Raw genomic sequence first — 21994 nt, 5'->3', positions numbered from 1 at the left:
GTGCTGACAGCTCAGAACCTGGAGCCTGCTTCTGATTCTGTGTCTTCCTCTCTCTCTGACCCTCCCCCCCCCCATTCATGCTCTGTCTCTCTCTGTCTCAAAAATAAATAAACGTTAAAAAAAATTAAAAAGAGAGAAATTGCTAATCAAAAGAATAATCAGACAAATCAAATCCAATATCAGTTAAATATTGAAAAACACTGTTTTGTGCTCACTTCAGCAGTACATATACGAAAATGTGAATGATACAGAGAAGATTACCACGACCCCTGTGCAAGGCTGACATGCAAATTCGTGAAGTGTTCCATATTAAAAACCAAAACAAAAAAAAAAAAATGAAAAAAAAAAGAACACACACATACACACATACACACACCAAAAAACACTGTCTTAAAAATCAATTGACTAAAGAAAAAATACAATGAATAAAACACAATAAGAGATTGCTTTTATATGAGAATTCAAATACAGCACGTTTTTCTCTGAGTCTTTGGTACACAAAATGCAGTCCACAGGATAGTAGAATCACCATCACCATGAAGCTTATTAGACATGCAGAAACTTAGTCCCAATCCAAACAGGGAAATCATACCTGCATTCAATATGATTCCCATATAAAAGTTTGAGAAACACTGATCTAGATAGTACAGCCAATTTCAATGGAAATTTAAAAAAACATAACCTCAAAGATTTTATTTTATTTTTCTTAAAGTTTATTTATTTATTTATTTATTTTGAAAAGGAGAGAATAAGTGGGAAAGGGGCAAAAGGAAAAGGCAAGAGAGAGTCCTATGCAGGCTCTGCGCTTTTCGTACAGAGCCCAACATGGGACTTTATCTCACGAACTGGAAGATCATGATATGAGCCAAAATCAAGAGTTAGATGCTTAACTGGCTGAGCCTCCCAGGCAGCGCTCGAAGATTTTATATATCAGGCAAAACCTAATTTTCAGTTTATTTCTAAAACAGCAACATAAACATCAAGCAAACATTTGAAGAAAAAAATGAAAGAATGAAGATAATGCATAATTATAATTATTTAAAATATTAATCATTAAGGAGTAAGAAGATCTAATAACAGAGCCATTGAAAATGAAGTAGCATAAAATGATGTCAAATTGTAATAAGGCAATTGTATTTTGAAAATAAAAAATGGATAAATAGCCTCTTGGAATAATTTAATTTAATATATAGTATGCATAACCAAATCATGTATTTTAACTGAAAATAATGAAAGCTATATGCTGAGAAACCTGATTTTTTTTCAAAATATAAAACAAGATTTTATATAAACACTTATGTAAACATATCACAAAGTAGAAATTCTTCCAACCATTATAAATATGAACATGAAATGACTTAACACATATATCTGGTCTTATGTTCAATGAAGAGTAAAAGTTAGCGGTCTGTCTTCTGTCTTCTTTCTTCTCTTTACTTTCCTTACTGTATCCTTTCCTTTTTCTACCCTCTTTTTCTTTAATATTTTCCCCTTCCATTCCTTTTACTAACTTCGGATGAAAAAGAAAATTATAAAAAAATCTACTAGAAGTCTATAGAGTTAAAAATTTTTTTTAAAGAGAATTATAAAAAAATTAAGGTTTACTTATTTTTGAGAAAGAGAGAGAAAGGGACAGAGAGAGCACAGGTTGGGGAGGGGCAGAGAGAGACCCACGCAGAACCTGATGCAGGCTCCAGGCTCTGACCTGTCAGCACAGAGCCCAGTGCAGGACTCCAACTCTCAAAATGCAAGATCATGACCTGAACCAAAGTCGGACATGTGACCGACTGAGCCAAACAGCTGCACCTAAAGAGAATTTTAAAAGACGTTGGCTGACATTGTTGATAGGGATGCAAACTGGTGCAGCCACTGTGGAAAACACTATGGAGGTTCCTCAAAAGATTAAAAATAGAACTACCATATGATCCAGTAATCATACTATTATTTGTCCAAAGAATATGAAAACACTAATTCAAAAGGATGCATCTCCCTTATGTTTATTGCAGCATTTTCAATAGTGAAAATATGGATAGATGAATGGAAAAACATTATATATATATATATATACATATATATATATATATATATATATATAATCTTATGGAATATTATTCGGCCATAAAAAAGAAAGAAATTTTGCTGTTTGCAAAAATATGAATGGATCTAGAGATATAATGCTAAGTGAAATAAGTCAGAAAAAGATAAATATCATATAATACCATATAATAAATACCATATACTAAACTCATATGTGGAATTTAAGAAACAAAACAAATGAACGACAACAACAAAAAGAAACAAGCCAAAAACACTCTCTTAATTATAGAGAATAAACTGTAGAGAATTACCAGAGGGGAGATGGGTGGGGAGATGGGGAAAATAAGAGGAGGGAATTAAGAGTACACTTATCTTGATGAGTACTAAGTAACATGTAGAATTGTTGAATCAATGTATTGTAAACCTGAAACTAATATAACAAACACTCTATGTTAACTATACTGGAATCACATTTCATAAAAGATGAATACGGTTTTGGGGTCTAATGTGCAACATGGTGATTATATTAACAATACCGAATTATGTACTTGGAAGTTGCTAAGGGAGTAGATCTTAAATGTTCTCACCACAAAAAGGAAATGGTAATTATGTGAAGTGATGGAAGTGTTAGCTAACACTACAATGGTAATCGTTTTTTAATATGTAAGTGCATCAAATCAATAAAAACATTGTATACCTTAAACTTACACAATACATCCATTATATTTTATTAAACTGGAAGAATTTTTTAAAAGATGATGTGTGATACTTCAAATGCAGATTAAAAACATATTGCTACCTTGAACAAGTTAAATAAAAAAATTAAAAAAAATTTTAATGTGTATTTTTTTTTTTTTTTGAAGGAGAGACAGAGTATGAGTGGGGGAGGGGCAGAGACAGAGACGGAGGCACAGAATCCGAAGCCTGCTCCAGGCTCTATGTTGTCAGCACAGATCTCTATGTGGGGCCCAAACCCACAAGCTGGGAGATCATGAACTGAGCAGCAGTCAGATGTTTTACTGACTGAACCACCCAGGTCACCCCTAAATAAAAGGATTTTTTACATGTTTCTTTTGATAGAGAGAGAGAGCATGAATGAGGGTAGGAGCAAAGAGTGGGAAAGAGAGAATCCCAAGCAGGCTCCACATTGTCAGCACAATCCCCAAGCAGGGCTTGATATTACAAAGCTGTGAGATCTGAGCTGAACCAAACTCAAGGGTCGGTCGCTTGTCTGACTGAGACAACCAGGCGCCCCAGGATTTTTTTTTTTTTCTAGATGAGAAGACCATGAACTCTGTTGATGAGAAGTGGGAGTGAAATGTGACAACATATAAAGAAAATGAAAATGCCGTTATATCTTTTTTGGTTCCCTTATACCATAAAGAAAACCTTGACTTGAGAATGTTTTATGAGAAATTAATCACCATTCCCACATTATGTCCTTTTCTCAACAGACTATGGATCACAGACTGGAAACCTATTCAGGCTTAACTCTCACTGAAACCAAAATGGTGCAAACTTGATTCTGTTTAAAAGCTCTGAACATTATGTTTCCCCTTACAGTCCTTCCCTTTATTAGGAGCAAAAGATCACAGTGACTAAACCCATTCAGAGGAAGAAAAGGAGCTCAGAAAGCAGAAGAGTAGAAAAAGAATACCAAGGGAAAGTTAAAAAGAAGATTCTTTTGCAGAAAAGCTTGATCTCATAGGGTGTAAGATCCATTGTAGAAAGTAAGACTTGAGCTAAAATGATTTCTTCTTAAAAAATGTTTATTAATTTATTTTTCAGAGAAAGAGAAAGAGCAACAGAGGGGCAGAGAGAGGGGGATAGAGAGAATCCCAAGCAGGTTCTAAGTTGTTAGCATGGAGTCCCAACCCAGGGCTCGATCTCACTAACACAAGACTACAACCTGAGCTGAAATCAAGAGTGAGTCGTTTAACTGACTGAGCCACTCAGGCACCCTTAGCTAAAATAATTTCTTATTCCTTAACCATAATCATTCACACATGCCAGATGAGATGAAACGGTATTTAACTTCTACACAGAAACCACCAGGGCTGATTTTTCTAGGAATTATAAGTGAAAACACACCTAGATGTTTCCTATGATCTTTTCACTTACTTCAGCCAATGCTAATATTTAAATACTTCCTCAATATTCTTCCCCAAACCCTTTTTTTCTTCATTCTTGTTAAGCATGTATAAAAGAGAAAGGAAATTCTATTTACTGGAAACAGGCTACAAATAGAAATAGTTTTATAACCCTAAGGCTCTGTACAGAGCAGACAACTGGATTTGCAGTTTTGAATGAATTAATTGGTCCCTTTACTCAATGGAACAGATGAAGTGCAAATCTCATAGAGAAAATAAAGCATATCTATGTTCTAATTTTATCTGTAACACAATTTTAGAGGAGATATTAATCTCTCAAGCTCAGTTTGCTAACTGTTGAAAAGGGGTAATAATATATTCAGTTGAATAGAGTTGTTATGAGTATTTAATAAGTATAAAAGTTTATAGTGTGCCTAGGCTTATCACATGCATGAAATATTTTTTTTATTTTTAATAACAATATGATTAATGACTTTAATAAATTTAATTTTAATTATTAAAATGCAAAAAAATACAGAAAAGTTAAAGAACCTTATCATTTTTTGAATTCCTCTTGTTCAGGATAAACAACTTTTTAAAATCTTGGTGTACTTGCTTGGAGTTTTATCATTTTTTAATAAAAGTAAAATATTTTTATACAAGATTAAAATACATGGAAGTATAGAAGAATAATACAGTAAAAACAATATATGTCACAACAGAGAAACTGGCACCATTTATTTTAGATGAAGTTTGTTGCAAATAGATTGAGAAAGAAGTTTCCGTGTTTAAAAAGACGTTAGTCAAGTTTAAAATCTAGGTTGACTAACATCTGAGCCTTTTGAAGAAAGTTTATTCTCAGTATTTCTGATTTCTGAGAAGATGTGGTCTTATATTTCCAAGTTGTGATTTTTATTTTTATTTTATAATATACTATAGCTATTGACAGAACTGATGTCAATTGCTGCCTTTGATGCCCATTATTTTCGATAATGATGCCCATTATTTTACTTGTGTTGCTTTTATGTCATTAAAATACTGTTTACATATTTAGTAAATTACTAGTTTCTTCTTATAGCCAACAAGCCTGATCCCTAAAATTTAAACACTTTCTGAAATAGTTCATTATAATCATCCATCAATATTAACCACCAGGACAATAGTGTGTCTAGTTTATACTATATTCAGTGCTATGGATGTTCCCTTTTCAACATTATACACAATAGAGAAAAAATACGTATATTTCCCAAAATCCCTACATTGTAATAGACACTCCTGCTTAGTTATGCTTATATAAAACCTATGGAACTGCCCTAAACATTTTTAGAAATTTTAGACTTTCTCCTATCCTTTTGGCCAAAGTGATATAATATCATAGCTTACTATCAAACTGGCTATGAGTTTATTAAAGCCACTATGTACTGAACAAAAACCTATGAGTGATCGATAAAATTCTCTGGATCTCTAAGTTCAGTAGTGACTCACTCACAGGTTTTTAGTATTTCTTGACAAATAATATTAAAATTATTATATATATATATATATATATATATATATAACATAATAAATCAATTACTAAGATAGATTCATATTATCTGTCATTATATTAATATACTGTATTCTTTCACTTCAAAAATTTCTTTAGTCAATGGTAACTTTCCTGTCAATTCCTTAGAATACCATCAGCTTTGAGTTGATATTTTTAGAGCAATGGTTATCACAGTGTGATTTTTAGCCCTCAAATTTCACTGAGATCTTTTCAGCTGATGCAGGAAAATCATTTTCTTAACAATAGTGAGATAATATTTGAAAATGCAGACCTTTGTATTGATAATACAAAAGCAAAAGTGCGTATAAAATAGTCGCTGTCTTAACACGAATCAAGACAGTGGTGCCAAAACGTACAAAAAGTAATCTTTTCCCCTGCTGCACACACGTGGAAACAATATTTATTTCACCTAAGAATGTCCTAGAAAATTATTTTTTTTTCAACGTTTTTTATTTATTTTTGGGACAGAGAGAGACAGAGCATGAACGGGGGAGGGGCAGAGAGAGAGGGAGACACAGAATCGGAAACAGGCTCCAGGCTCTGAGCCATCAGCCCAGAGCCTGACTCGGGGCTCGGACTCACGGACCGTGAGATCGTGACCTGGCTGAAGTCGGACGCTTAACCGACTGCGCCACCCAGGCGCCCCCCTAGAAAATTATTAATTCTAGTAGATATTTGCCTTAAGTGAGAAAGTGGGAAGTATGTATAAAACACTTCTACTCCCCACCTCAGTATGACGTTTGTAGCGGAGACAAACAATTGTACAGTTGTATGAATTGTGAGCTCAACCAGCTCTTTGTTATTGTTGTTATTAAACACCATTTTATGAGAAACAATGACTGCTGCTATTCAGAATTTGGTTTTAAGGAGAAATTTGCTCAAAAGTGAAGAAACAGGGCTTGCTAATTCAAGGAAAACAACTAGCAGTGTGTGTTGCCAATGACATATTTTTAATATCAAGAGACACTTTGAATTTTGGAAAATTTTTATCCACCACCATGAGCCAGATAGCTTCTCAATATATGAGAAACAAACTTTTCTGATGAGCTCCATGGTGATACTAACACGTGATTATCAATTTGATTTGAAGAAGTGTGTAAACCTTTGGGAAGTTTATGTTGCCTGGTAAAATTTTCCAAATGAAATGACTAATTATTTTACAAAAATAAATAAATAAATAAATAAATAATCGGTTTTAAGTACGAGATGTACCAATGGAATTTAACAGAATATGAGTTTATTGATATGATTTTGGATTCCAAATTGCAACTAACCTTTAAGAAACTGCCATTTGTTAAAGTTTAATGTAACATCAAATTATATTATTTGCAACTATCTGATAAGATGATTAAAATATTCCCTTCTCCTTTTCCTAAGTATATGTGTTGAGTCTAAATTTTCTTTGTATACTTGAAGCAAACCAAATATCACAACAGATTAAATGAAAAAGTTGCTATGTAGATCTAGCTGTCTTAAACTCTATGTTAAAGAGAAAGGCCAATATGCAATGCACCTGTTCTCATGAAAATTATACTTTGTTGTGGAAATTGTATAGTATTTTTCATTAAAATGTTATTTTTATTAATATAAAATGCTCTTATCATTGTTGTGTTTAAATGAAACAATATTTTTAAAAATTTAATGTTTATTTATTTTTGAGAAAGAGACAGAGCGTGAGCAGGGGAGGAACAGAGAGAGAGGGAGACACAGAATCCAAAGCAGGCTCCAGGCACTGAGCTGTCAGCACAGAACCTGACACAGGGCTTGAACCCACGAACCGTGAGATCATGACCTGAGCCGAAGTCAGACGCTCAACCGACTGAGCCACCCAGGCACCCCATTTGAAACAATATTTTAAAGTGTTTCAGTCTTAATTTAAACTATGATAAAAATCAGTGGATCTAGCCTACAAAATCAAAAGCTGTTAGTGATTTTTTTAATGTTTATATGGTTTTGAGAGAGAGAGAGCATGAGAGGCGCAGAGAGAGGGGAACAGAAGATCCAAAGCAGACTGTGCGCTGACAGCAGAGAGCCAGATGTGGGCTGGAACTCTTGGGTCATGAGATCAAGAAGCCAAAGTCACATGCTCAACCCACTGAGACATCCAGGCACCCTGAAGCTGTTTGTGATTCTGAATGATTTTTCGAATTGACTCTAAAGCCAAAAGTTTGAGAACCACTGTTTCAAACTATCCTCAAACTGTCAGTTAAACATTGAATAGTTTATCATGGCTGGCTAAGGGATCGTTCCATGTTCTAGCCCCTGTTTTTCATTATTGGTCCCTTCTCTTTATATGCAGATTTGATACATTTTCTAAAATTAGTCAACTTTCAATGAAATTGTTAGTCTGTTCTTTCCCAGTGTGATAACATACTTGCAATCCAAATCCCCCTGCCACTTGCGGTGTTGGAATTTGATCTGTACCATTTTGTATTGTTGTAATAGCTGAAATAGCTATATATAGCCAGAGGAAAAGGGTCACATATTATACATATATATGCTAGGCACAAAGAAAGCATAAACTTAACAAATTATTTTTGATTGATTTACGATTGGTTTATTGTCATAAAGTGGACTATTTACAAAATCACAAATTCTGTCACTCCTTCCAAAGTCATTGTTGTAAATATATTTATGCATTCATTTTAAGACTTTAGTTTTTTCTTCATGCATGATGGAAAAAGTTGAGGCTCATAATGTGCTACTAATCAATGTAATAATTTGAAAACTAGATTTCTACAACTCACAGGAAGAAATAACAAATGAAATATTAGAACATTCTGGGCACACTGTCAAGAAACAATTTTATATGTTGAATTTATTTGTTGATTTTCATTGAGTGTAAATCTGTATGAAAAATTAGAGTCTTTCTTTTTAAAACAAGGAAACTTATTTATTGGGATTGTGAAGCAATAGCCTTTACTGAATTGACTAGTCTCCAGAACAAGACTTAAAATACCTGAGGGTCTGGTTGGGGGAGGGGTAAAACAGGTGATGGGTATTAAGGAGGACCTTTCTGTGATCAACACAGGGTGATGTATGGAAGTGTTGAATCACTACACAGTACACCTGAAACTATTTAACCCTGTATGTTAACTACCCAGAATTAAAATAAAAACTTCAAAATATAAAATACATGAGGGTAAAATATCTTGATTATTTAGTTCGGTTAAAATGATTTTTAAAAGTTGATGCATAGAATTTGATTAAAATTCAATGATGATACTAATGTCATTTAATTTCTAGTAGATCATCCTTCTTACCCAAAGTGATACTGATGTAGGATAAGATTTAATCCAACAAATATTTATTTTGTATGTCCCAATTAGCGGAGTGTGTGCTGGGACTTAAAATGAAATTAACATTTTAGAGATAAAGTATCCATAGTGGTAACATATAAGGATATCTGAATATATTTTTAATTTGTGCAATTGTAGGCACAAATAAACTACAAAATTTCCAAATTACTCTTTTTATTTGTGCAACAGACATATCCTAAGAATTTTGCAGACAACATCAGTGTTAATAAGCTACAATGTGATTATTATTTGTGACTCATTTGCCTATGCTTATAAATGTCATTATTAATGTTGAAAATAAAACTCCAAATGCAATTTAGAAAACAAACCCACATGACTCCATCTGTCCTTTGTTTCCTGTCAAAGTAACTTCTTTGCATATTACAATTGCTACTCCCTCCCCCAAGTAGCAAGAATGCAATAGTAGTTATATAAGTAAATTAAACAAAATAATTTATTTCTGATAAAGGATAGAATAATGTTAAAGTTCAATACCTACTATTTTATTAACTAGTTTGATTAGATTACTTAGTATTTTTAAAGCAGAGTTTTTCCTCTGAGAAAATTCCTGGAAAACACAATTTTAACCAGTCTTTTTTTTTAATGCTTATTTATTTTTGAGAGAGAGAAAGGGCACAAGCAGGAGATGGGTGGCGGGACTGAGAGAGGATCTGAGGGGATTCCATGCTGGCAACAAAGAACCTGATGCAGGTCTTGAACTCATGAACGGCAAGATCATGGCTTGAGCTGAAGTCCAATGCTCAATGTCTTTTATGCAGGCATTCAATAAATATTTACTCAGTTCAAGAACAAGGGGTAAGAATTGGCAGAAAGATAAGTAAGAAATTCTTTCCCATACAGAGATTAAGATCTAATAAACACAATTCTCTAAATTTTTCCAGTAGGTTAAAATCATATTGGATTGGTTCAGTTGTATCAAAAACGAATTCTTCAAAAATTCTTGAAATTCTTCAAAAATTCTTCAAATACTTTAAAAATTAGTACCTTTTAAATAGATTTTAGCAAAGTGATTCTGATTAATGGGAAAAAAAATTCTTCTAACACTAGATAGATTTAGGTCAATAACTATTTTTCTTTTGATTTGTTTTTAATGTTTCCAAAATAACAAAATATTTTCCTAGAAAATCCATCATATTTTTCTGTTCACTGAATTTGGCGAATAAAGATAAAGGGTTAAGTCCTCTTTGATTTTATATCCCCCTCCTTTTCTTTCTGCCAGAAACAAGAAATTATGAATAATCTACTTCCAAAAAGAATTCTCCTCTGTTCCAGCATTATAACTCTTAAAAAATTCACCATTTTACCCAATTGTTTTAAATCATATATTCTTTCGGCCTGGGTAAAATATACAAGGAGTCAAGTATTGTGTTTATTCACTTAATAAAGAATTAAATTCATTCTAAACCAGCACAAAACAAAATAATACAAAGTTTCATGAACCTTGAAACAATTTGAAATGATAAAAGGATCACACACTGGAACAGCAAATTCTTAGCATAAAGACTTACATGAAATTTGATCTAGCCCTTCTGTATTTAATTCGTATTTGAAAAATAATCCAAATTCCATCCACGTGAGGAGCAGTAAGACTTATTTCATGAGTCCAAATTCATTTACTCGGCGATTATTCGACATTTACAATGTGGCCCAAAGACTATGAATTAGTCCTGAAAATGTTAATATGAATCAAATATACCAGTTGTTTATATCCTGATGGAGAAAAGTCAACATGCATTCATCAAAATGTATTGATAGATTATGACAAGTTTTAAGACATAAAAGACAGAATTCCAGCTCTTCAGAGTTTATTAATTGGTAAAGAGAGATTTAAATGTGTACAATTATAATATAGTGTTCTAAGCTATTGCAAACAGAAGAAAAGGGCCTAACTCCCATATATTACTTAGGTTTTTAGGGAAGGCTTCCACAGCATTAGAATTTACTTTCTAAATAAAAGGAGGCAATCGTGTGAATACAAAGTACTATGATGAATGAGAGAAAGGATTATACATCTTACAAAAGGTGTAAATGCCCAGCATTTTTGGATTAGAGTGACCTTAGTCAGACTGCATGGGTATGAATCCTACCACACAACTTATTATTTTGTGTGACCTTTAGCAATTAGCCATATTATGGATAGGATAAAGAAAACAATAGTCTCAACCTTAAAGGATTATTTTAGAGACAAAGTGAAGTAATATGTAGTAATTAAAACTGTGGAGCACTCAGAAACAACTCAATCAAAGACTATCTATCATTATTGCAATATTTGCATGGGATATCAAGTAGGGAAGAAGTAGGTTTATTTAAAAAAACGCTCAGATATATAGCACCCAAATCTTGGTTTCTAAAACTATTCTCAGTGAACCCTAGGACTGGGCATCTTGTACAGAGATGTACAAGATGTGCCTGGAGCATTTCTATTAACAGATAATAAGAAGGTGTCCAAAAAGAAACAAACAAAAACCAAATGAAAAAATCCCACAAACACCACAATGATATCAAAAAAGATACAGAAACCAGCTGAAAGAATTTCCAGTGGTTAAAACAGAGACAAGTCGAACAATGAAATAAATAATTATTGGCTTATAACCTAAATGGTAGAGCATGAACCCCACTTCTTTAGGTATGGGCTCTAAATGGTGATTTCTTTATAAAGAATAGACTATGAAAAAAGGGGAGGAATAACTTTCAAGTGGTTAAACCTCACGAACACTACACAGGGGGAACATAAATTGTATTAAGTCGTCTTGATAATATATGCCTTTCATATAAGTAGATGAAAATGGGACTTTACTGTGGCCTTCTTCCCAGGAACACACACCTGAGTCCATACATGAGACAAGCATCAGACAGACCCTAGTAGTGGGACTTTCTTAATGTTAAACAAGCCTGCTAAGATGAGATGCGAAGCTTCCACCAAACCACCTTCCAAAAAATACTCATTAGTTGACTCTAATCACATAGTCATTTCTCTTCTGGTAAAATGTGAAAGAAGCCCAGATATGCAATAGTAATTGTCTGACTTAAAAAATCTTTGGTCTTCAAAACCATTCTTTTTAAGATCGTTCTCTGCCGTGGAGCTATTTGTGACTCAATTAGAAGGAGTTATGTTTATGGGTAGCGGAGTGGGAAGAGAAAAGTCAGTTGAGAATGAAGAGCATTGGAAATCGGGAACCCAGTTTATATTTGAAAAAAGTTTTAATGTTTTTTTAATTCATTTTTGAGACAGAATGAGAGAGAATAGGGGAGGGAGGGAGCAGGGGAGAGAGGGAGGCAAAAGATCTGAAAATGGGCTCTGCACTGACAGCAGAGATTCTGACATGGGGCTCGAACTCAGGAACTGTGAGATCATGACCTGAGCCGAAGACAGAAGCTCAACCACTGAGCTATCCAGGTGTCCCAGAAAATGGGAACCCAGTTTATAAAACAAAACAAACACACACACACACACACACACACACACACACACACACACACACACAAAACAATCAGGAAAAGTAGACAACCATGTGGACGAATGGAAGAAGAATTACATGCTATGAATTGTCTTTATAGTTCCAATCACCTCTTAGCACAATGTGTGTGTCGTGTGCGTGTGTGTGTGTGCCAATGTGTATGGTTTGTTTTATTTTGTTTTCCATAAACCAACAAGGGGAGATGTGCCTTTAGTGTTTTAAAATACCTAAGGATGAATCTTAAAAGCCCAAAGTGAGATGATTTCATAAGTGAGTCACGCAACATCTTTCTTTAGCCCTCATTACAATGTGAATACTATTCAAAAACTTAAAGGTGACTGTTTTTGAATCAATATATTTTTGAACTGAAGTACTAGAATTCCATAACAACAGAAAAGTAGATACTGCTTTGTACTCCTTGAATCCTAAGCTTGTGTCTGTAGATTTTCAATTAATAGTACCACCATGTGCTATGCATGATACGCAAGTCGTATAGCATATCTTAAGGCTTTTGTGAGTTTGAAATGTATTGATACAGTGGGCTTTTGAAAATCTGTTGACTGCCTGCTTAAAATCATTTCCAAGACAGAAACATTTCTCAAAGTATTCTCAGTAAGCAAAGATGAGGCGACGTTAAGTCAAATGTGTGACTGTGGGAAATGTTCTGTCCTCTGTCCCTCTTTCAACTCACAAATCTCCTTAATTTAGGAAAGACTGGGGAAAGCCCTACCAGCTTCTCTTTAATTTTTATCATACCCTTTTCATAAATTTATTAGGCATAATATCCAATTTATTTTGTAAGTAATAATGCCCAGTGGAACTATGTTCCACATTATGTACTTTGAGTGATGCTATTCTAGCACAAACATTACTTTTATTATGAAAGAATAATTTAAAAAAAGAGCGTGAAGCCACTGATCTTGGGCCAGCAATGCCTTTACTAAATTGTAACATAGGCAAATCCCTTACGGCTTCTATGTTGTTTCTTAACCAGGTGATTCTTAATTTATCTTAATTCTCTAAAGATATATGATTTTATCTTTTTTCATAAACTCATCATAAAGAAAAAAGTTCCATTTACTCCTCATGTTATTGGACCTGTGTGTTTGGCTTATATGTACTGTTCATCCTTATTTATTTATTTTTTAAATCGAGGATTTTGAGATCGAGATTGTCAACTTCTACTGTAGAAATATGGAACTAACAGCAATAAGCAAGACCTAGCATAGGATTGTCATTATATTAAAAAAATCTTAACATGAAATTTTTGGAAGAATGCAAATTTAAGAACAAGGAACAAAATTATATTGAATAAATACATTCATTGCAATATTTTTCTATTTGTCAGCAGCCAACTTCATAAAAGACTGATGTCAAGCCAGTTATTTCTAATTTTTACTTTAATTTAGTTTAGTTAAGAATTAACTATGATGCTTTATGTATTAACCCATTATGCGTTTTGGACCCTATTAGAACAGTGTTCCATTGACAGTAAACACTTCAGATATTGTAGCAGTGATTATAATCTGAGCCCGGTTTCTCATCTTCCTCTTCCCAACCCTCCTCCTCCTCCTTTTCCCCCTCCTCTTTCCTTTTCCCATTCTCTTTCCCATATCCTTTTGCCTTCCCTTTCTCCTCCTTCTCTTTCTCCTCCTCTTCCTCTTTCTTCCCCTGCTTCTCTGTCTCTGTCTCTCCTAGGACAATTCACTGAGCTTTAGTTAGACACAGGAATCCTGGTGCTAATTTCCCTCATAGTTATGGTCTCATGATTAAGTTGGGGAAATGATATCTTGTGAAAAAGTCACGCATGCAATTTACAGGTTATCTCTTTAAAAATGAAGCCTCTTGGGGTGCCTGGTTGGCTCAGTCTGTTGGGCAGCTGACTTCGGCTCAGGTCATGATCTTGCAGTCCGTGAGTTCGAGCCCCCGCATTGGGCTCTGTGCTGACAGCACAGAGCCTGGAGCCTGCTTTGGATTCTGTGTACCCCCTCTCTCTCTGCCCCTCCCCTACTCATGCTCTGTCTCGCCCTGTTTCTCAAAAATAATTGTCAAATTTTTTTTTAAAAAATGAAGCCTCTTGGGTTGCTTGGGTGGCTCAGTCAGTTAAGCGCCCAACTTTGGCTCAAGTTATGATCTCACGGTTCGTGGATTCGGGCCCTGTGTTGGGATCTGTGCTGATAGCTCAGAGCCTAGAGCCTGCTTCAGATTCTGTGTCTCCCTCTCTCTCTCTGCCCCTCCTCAGCTTGCTGGCTTACTCTCTCTCTCTCTCTGAAAAATAAATAAAAACTTTAAAAAAAATTTAAAAAATGAAGTCTCTTGCCTTAGACATTCTCTTCTATCCCATGGGCAGGAATGTATATATGGCAGTGTGCCAGCTTTCATCACTGGATCAAGGACAACTCTTTACGAAATGGCACACTAAGAAAATAAAAGAAAAAGAAATGTAGGTCCTTGAGTGACCATATAGGGAATAACTGGGTTTTACTTCTAAAGACATGTTGTAATTGTGCACATGTGAGTCTATGGGAAGCTTTTCATTGACAGATATTTGATGATCTGCTTGAACAAGCTGCTTAACTTGCGATTTCTGGGTAACTCTTCCTGTGGGGGAGAAACACCAGTCTTTTCTAACTGAGTAATGGAGCACTTGGGAAATACACATGGAAGAAAAAAAAAACAGATTACAAAATGACCTTTATTTTTGGTCGAACTTGACAAAAGAATATGATTTCTAAAACCTCTCCCTTGGATAGCTACATAACTTGTGGGGCTCTGTGCAACATGAAAATACAGGATCTCTTGTTTAAAAAGAAATTAAGAGAGGCACCTAGGCTCAGTCAGTTAAGTGTCTGACTGTTGATTTTGGCTCAGGTCAATCTCATGGTTCATGAGTTTGAGGCCCGCGTCAGGCTTTATGCTGTCAGCATGGAGCCTTCTTGGGATTCTCTCTCTCCCTCCTTCTCTCTGCCCCTTCCCTGCTCTCTCTCTCTCTTAAAATGAATTAATAAACATTAACAAAAGTAAAACAATTAAGAATTTTAAGATGGTGACAGAACATTAAGCCAAGCACTGAGCCCCTCTAATCCTGGGGCCCTGTGCAACTGCATAGGTCACCCAGCCATGAAACTGGCCCTGTCTCCCCGTTCCTTAAATAAATTGTAGAATCTGTTGGTCAGGAGATTGCATTTCTAATGCCACCACAGAGCGATTCCTGACTTTCTTCTCGTTCATCAAATATAGTGTGCTCTTGAGCCCAAGTGAGCTTGAAAGGTACCTAGGCCTGGTCTGTGTCCTGACCAAAGTTTGTATAACTGGGGAGTTAAAAGGAGAATCTCTTCTATGAGCTGAAAAGCAAATCATTAAGACAGAGCCAGGAAGGTCTTAAGCCACACACTAATACTGACCTTTTTTTTTCCTTTCTGACTAAGAAAAAGTACTCCCCTGGGCAGACATGAGTGATGGGATGGGCTACAGCAGTTATATTCTCAATGTTTCAAAATAAAATTCTATTCTGGGGGCTGGACAGTGTACGCTATAGGAATAGAAGCATTTTTCTCCTCTACAAAATTTTGTTCACTTGCAACATTGAGTTTACCAAGCATTGGTCAATTGGTAATAGAATTCTTCCTTGCCAAGCATGAGGCACAGGAACGATTCCTGGTCGGCACCAGAGGTGATGGAGTTAAAGTCTTAGTATAGGAGTTAAAGAAAGGGATTCATTCATTCCTTCCTTGTCTTTAAATTTTCAGTCAACTGAGTAATTTGAATAAAAATTGATAGGAATCAAAACATCAGCTATTTTGCATATTACTAATACAGCTGCATTGAAGAACTTGGTTTGGACTGAAGGTCAAAATCAAGTTCAATACTATTATCCCTCAATATTAACCTTTGGACTTACGTGTGGGAAAATTTGGTTCTTCATAGTGGATACTTTCCAAGTCAGCCACAATGAAGATCTTATCTCAGACTGTGTGTCCCCCAAATGGTCAAAGAAACAGAGATTTCGGATTTTAACAAAGAGAAATATGGGCAGGCTGACTGAAACCCTGCCTTTTTTTTTTTTTTTTTAATTGGAAAAAGGCAATGCAGTGAATGGAAGAGTGGAAGCTTCTGTCTATTTAAATGGCTGAAATTCCAATATCTTACGGGATGGTAGGAATCTGGTGAGAAAGAAAAACAATGACTGTTGAATACAGAATTGCTGCATAATTCAGATCTAGCAACTTGGCCAGGTATCTGTGTCCTACAGAAAAAAAGGAGCCCTTGGGTATTTTTTTTTTCTTTTCCTTTCTTCTCTTGTTTTCCTGTCTGCCATTGCACCATGAAGCTAGAGGCTACAACTAATATCTAAATAATTGAAGCATTATTTTAAAAAACAGGCTGCAGGTCAGACTTTACTAATATCTGTTCTAGATCTATTAAATTAAGTGACTTGATTTAATCAGCATTTTCTTAGGATTTGTAACACACTCAGTTGTGGATTTTTACTCAGTCAGCTTTTGTTGAAATCATAAAACGCAAATTATTAAATAATAAAACTGTCATACATGTTGAAGAATTATTTTGGAAAATATTTGATATAAGATTTTGTTTCTAAGAACTGCCTCAGAAAGGGGAATAAAGAAAACAACCAAAATCCAGGTTTTCATCATGCCAGATATTTGGGCTTAGAAACCATTTAGAAAATGACTTTAGTCAGAGAAAGAGTTGGTATAATGAATTAGTACATTAACACTAAAAGCGGTAGGTTTCTGACTAAACTTATTTCTCTTGTCATTTGAAAAAACTTGCCATTTACAAACTTGCTTAGAGCTTCATTTTTGAGGCAAATGAAAACAGGATTTAACTCCATGCCTTCCACTGACATTAATGGAATCCATTCATCTAAGTGGTCATGCTCTGCTTGGAAATTTACACTTTAAGGCTAATATTTACAACTCTAAGTATGCGCTGTGAGATTGCCTTAAGGAAAAAAAAAAAAGCAAATATAAACTGAATTCACTAACTCTTTGATTCTTATTAAAATAATTTTCATGAAAATCTGATGTATTACTTTCTTATTCATAGCATACATTTCCAAGATATAGTTTCTCTTATTCACACTTTATTTAAAAAAATTCTTCTTCTTATTATTATTTTCGAGAGAGAGACAGAGTGTGAGCATGGGAGGGGAGGAGAGAGAGGGAGACACAGAATCTGAAGCAGGCTCCAGGCTCAGAGCCTGAAACAGGGCTCAAACTCATGAACTGTGAGATCATGACCTGAGCTGAAGTCAAAGGCTTAACTGACTGAGCCACACAGGCACCCCAACACTTTATTTTTTTTTAAATCGAATGAGGGTCTAGATGTTTTCATGTGGATCCTGAGAAACTTAACAGAAACCCATGGGGGAGGGGAAGGGAAAAATAAATGAGGTTAGAGTAGGAGAGAGCCAAAGCATAAGAGACTCTTAAAAACTGAGAACAAACTGAAGGTTGATGGGGGGGTGGGAAGGAGAGAAGGGTAGGTGATGGGCATTGAAGAGGGCATCTTTTGGGATGAGCACTGGGTGTTGTATAGAAACCAATTTGACAATAAATTTCATATATTAAAAAATAAATAAATAAATCGAATGAGACGATTCAAATTCTTCTTCGGTTCTAATCTTCATTCCTCTCCCTCAAGAACAAACACTACTCCTTCCATTTAAAGAAATTGAAGTATACAAAATTTAAGGAACCCTCAAAATTGGGATACACAAATTTCTCTAATAGGTCAATTACACAAATGAGTGTCAGAAATATCTTAAAAAATAAATATTTTAAACATAGAACTACATGTTTCATCAAATTTCTGAATTTATATCAAAATATCAATATTAACACAATTTCAAATTAAGTACATATTGTAAGTATGTATCTTTTAAGTTAATAAACAAAAAAAATTATACCTATGAAATAATGCATGAGATACCATTGAAATTATGTGCCTTTAATAATATTGATTGAATTGGGAAAAAGCAGCCACGTAGATCATTATTATTAGGTGAATACTTGAAAGGGTCATACCCATCTATCGCCATGTCTTTTGTAGTGCTTTTTAATGAGATACCCAATTGATATTGAGCATAGCCTCATGATTTACTTTGGCCAAGAGTTCATGAGCACACATGATATAATCAGCATCCAAGTACAAGCATTAAGAGCCACCCATGTTTCTGTCATCTGCCTTGTATTTGTCCTATACTACAAGATCAGTATGTCCAATATCAAGGCTGCTCAATTTGTAAATCTGATCTACATCCAATTCATTGAATCTGACATATTATATGGGTGGGAAAAAAAAGCTGCTATTTAGTAGGACACTGAAAACATGAAGCTATTTGTTACTGAAGCATAACACAAGAAAGATTCACTGGTTCATCATCATTTTCAAAAGATGAAATTATGTAAACTAAAGAAGGGAAGTTGAATCATTAGCAGTATTAGTAATAATTGCCACTTACTGTCTACCCTTATTTGTTTATCCTAGGATTTTCTTGTGACAGGATAGAGAACTCCCATGTTGCTAAATACTCAGTATTCCCTGTGCTGACTTAAAAAATCACATTTTTTCCTAGTGGTATTTTGAAAGGTCTCTAACTTAGAAAATGTGCTTCACTTGGCTTTAAAATAGTGCCTTAGGTTGGTAGTTATCTTTATCTACAACTGTTCTTCTAGAAAAGTATTTGGTAACAATATTAAAAAATGTCAACATTTGTTATCAAGGAAACATATTCTGTAAAAGGATTGTTCTGATTCTTATTTGTACTTAAATTTTCAAAAACAATGTTTACAAATTCTCACTTTATAATAAAATAGGGCTTAGATAATCCATCTTTTCTATGCTATTTTTAGATGAAGAAATATGAGTTAAATGACTTACTAAAGATTAAGAGTTAACTAGGACCACACAGAATGTTTTATTTTTATTTTATTTTATTTTATTTTATATTTTTATTTTATTTTTTAAATATAATTTATTGTCAAATTGGTTTCCATACACACCTAGTGCTCATCCCAACATGTGCCCGCCACAATGCCCATCACCCACTTTCCCCTCTCCCCCACCCCCTATTAACCCTCAGTTTGTTCTCAGTATTTATTTTACTGCAATACATAGATCAAATCTTTCAACAACTATTCAACCATGTCTATGTGCAATTCTTTTTTTTTTTTTTAAGTTTATTTATTTATTGTGTGAGAGAGAGCACATGTGTGTGTGTGTGAGCCAGCAGGGGAAGGATAGAGAGTGGAGAGTCCCAGGCAGACCCCTCACTATCAGCCTGATGTGGGGCTCAAACTCATGGACAGGAAGTCTTGACCTGAGCTGAAGACTGACACTTAACTAACTGAGCCACTCATGTGCCCTATGTGCAGTTCTTTAATGCTACTAGATTTTTTTTTTCAATTTTTTTTAAGTTTTAAAATTTGTTTGTTTGTTGTTTATTTATTATGAGAATTCTTAACATAAGATTTACCATCTTAATACTTTTAGGTGTGTAATGTAATATTGCTATCTATAGGGACAGTGTGTACAAAAAATATCATTTGTGTAACTGAAATTTTATTTACATTGTTTAGCAAGTCTCCATTTTCTCCTATCCTAAATCCTTGGAAACTAGCATTCTATTATTTGTTTCTATGAGTTTGACTATTTTTTTTTAACGTTTATTTATTTTTGAGACAGAGAGAGACAGAGCATGAATGGGGGAGGGTCAGAGAGAGAGGGAGACACAGAATCCGAAACAGGGTCCAGCCTCTGAGCTGTCAGCACAGAGCCCGACGCGGGGCTTGAACTCACTGACTGTGAGATCATCACCTGAGCCGAAGTCGGACGCTTAACCGACTGGGCCACCCAGGCGCCCTGAGTTTAACTATTTTTGATAACATATAAGTGGAATTATGAAATATTTGTCCTTCTATGACTGGCTTATTTTACTTAGAATAAAGTCCTTAACATTTATCCATGTGTTTTACAGTTGACCAATGTCAAGGAACTTCTGGGAGTTTTATAGTTTCAAATCTTTCATTTTTTGTTTAAATCTATTTTGACTTGATTTCTGTGTATGGTGTAATATATTGGTCCAATGTCATTCTTTTGCATATAGACATACAGTTTTTCCCACATCATTTATTGAAAAGATTATCCTTTTCCTATTTTGTATTCTTGACACTCTTGTTTACTATATATGCATGGGTTTATTTCTAGGTTGTTAATTCTGTTCCTTTGTTCAATATGTATGTTTTTATAATAGTACCATTCTGATTGGATTACTAAATTTGAAATAAGGAAATATGATGCCTCCAGCTTAGCTTTTCTTTCTCAGGATTGCTTTAGTTATTCAGGGTCTTTTGTAGTTTCATACAAATTTTAGAATATTTTATATATATATATATATATATATATATATATATATATATATTTCTGTAAAGAATGCCATAATGCGATTGGAATTTTGATACGGCTTTTCTTAAATCAGTAGATTACATTGGGTAGTATGAACATTTTAACAATATTAATTTTTCCAATCCATGAACACAGGGTACTTTTTCATTTATTTGTGTCTTCCAAACTTTTATAGTTTTCAGTGTACAGATATCTTGCCTCTTTGGGTAAGTTTATTCCTTAATAGTCTGTTCTCTGTGATACAATTGTAAATGGGATTCCTTTCTTAATTATTTTGGTGGTAGAGGAAGTAATTTTATTGACTATAAGGGAAGTGAAACCAATACCCTTGAAATAAATATGAAGTAATGAAAAAGAAAAGATGAAGGAGCAGGAAATAGACAGGAAAAGGCTGATAGAAAGGGAGATAGGAGGACACCTGGGCAAACCTCATTTATTTTAACACCTTACGTGAGGGTGAATTATCTTAATAATAACCATAACAATCACCTCTAGAGAAGTTACTATAAGTCAAGTACTGTTAACAATGATTTTACAAACCTCTATTAACCCATCCAACTATGATGTCAGGTAGGACATTATTATCACAATCTTATTAATGACTGAAGTGAGAAGGAGAAATTTAAATAAATTTAAATAAATTTAATAAATGTTAAATTTTTATACACTTAATAAATATTAGAAAGAAGTATCAAACTGAATTTGTCTAAGACTCCATAGGTCTTAACAGTGAGATTACTGGGCTAAGCTCTTTCCTCATAAATGTCTGGAGGCAAAGTCCTTCAAATAATACTCTTTGGAAGCATATCTAAGCCATCATGGTACTAAGTGGTTTTCGCTGCTTCTCTGTCCCTCTGTCTCTTATTTCCTCTTGTACTTAATTTCAGGTGAATTATCAACACATTTCTACTCAAATTAACATAGTCTTTTTTTTTTTTAATTCCCATAATCCAACCACCAGACTCTGTCAAGAAGGCAAACAGAGAGAAGAGCTTAATGAGTGAATTGCAGCTATGCATTTATGTTCAATCCATGGCTGATTATAAAGTACAGTAAAACCTTGGATTGTGAATAACTTGTTCTGGGAGTGTTGCCCAAGAAGAGCAAACA

At 34.3% G+C, this 21994-nt stretch overlaps 1 non-coding gene across 1 annotated transcript; it reads left to right on the top strand.

Moving 5' to 3' along the window:
- Window positions 1-207: 207 nt before the first annotated feature.
- Window positions 208-314, top strand: LOC128772568 (U6 spliceosomal RNA). Its single transcript, XR_008416746.1, has one exon. It is a non-coding gene; the product is annotated as a U6 spliceosomal RNA (small nuclear RNA).
- Window positions 315-21994: the final 21680 nt, after the last annotated feature.

Source organism: Panthera pardus, unplaced genomic scaffold (genome assembly GCF_024362965.1).
Source record: "Panthera pardus isolate Hobbes unplaced genomic scaffold, ASM2436296v1 HiC_scaffold_22, whole genome shotgun sequence".
Classification (NCBI taxonomy): domain Eukaryota; kingdom Metazoa; phylum Chordata; class Mammalia; order Carnivora; family Felidae; genus Panthera; species Panthera pardus.
This window is presented reverse-complemented; position numbering and strand designations above follow the sequence as displayed.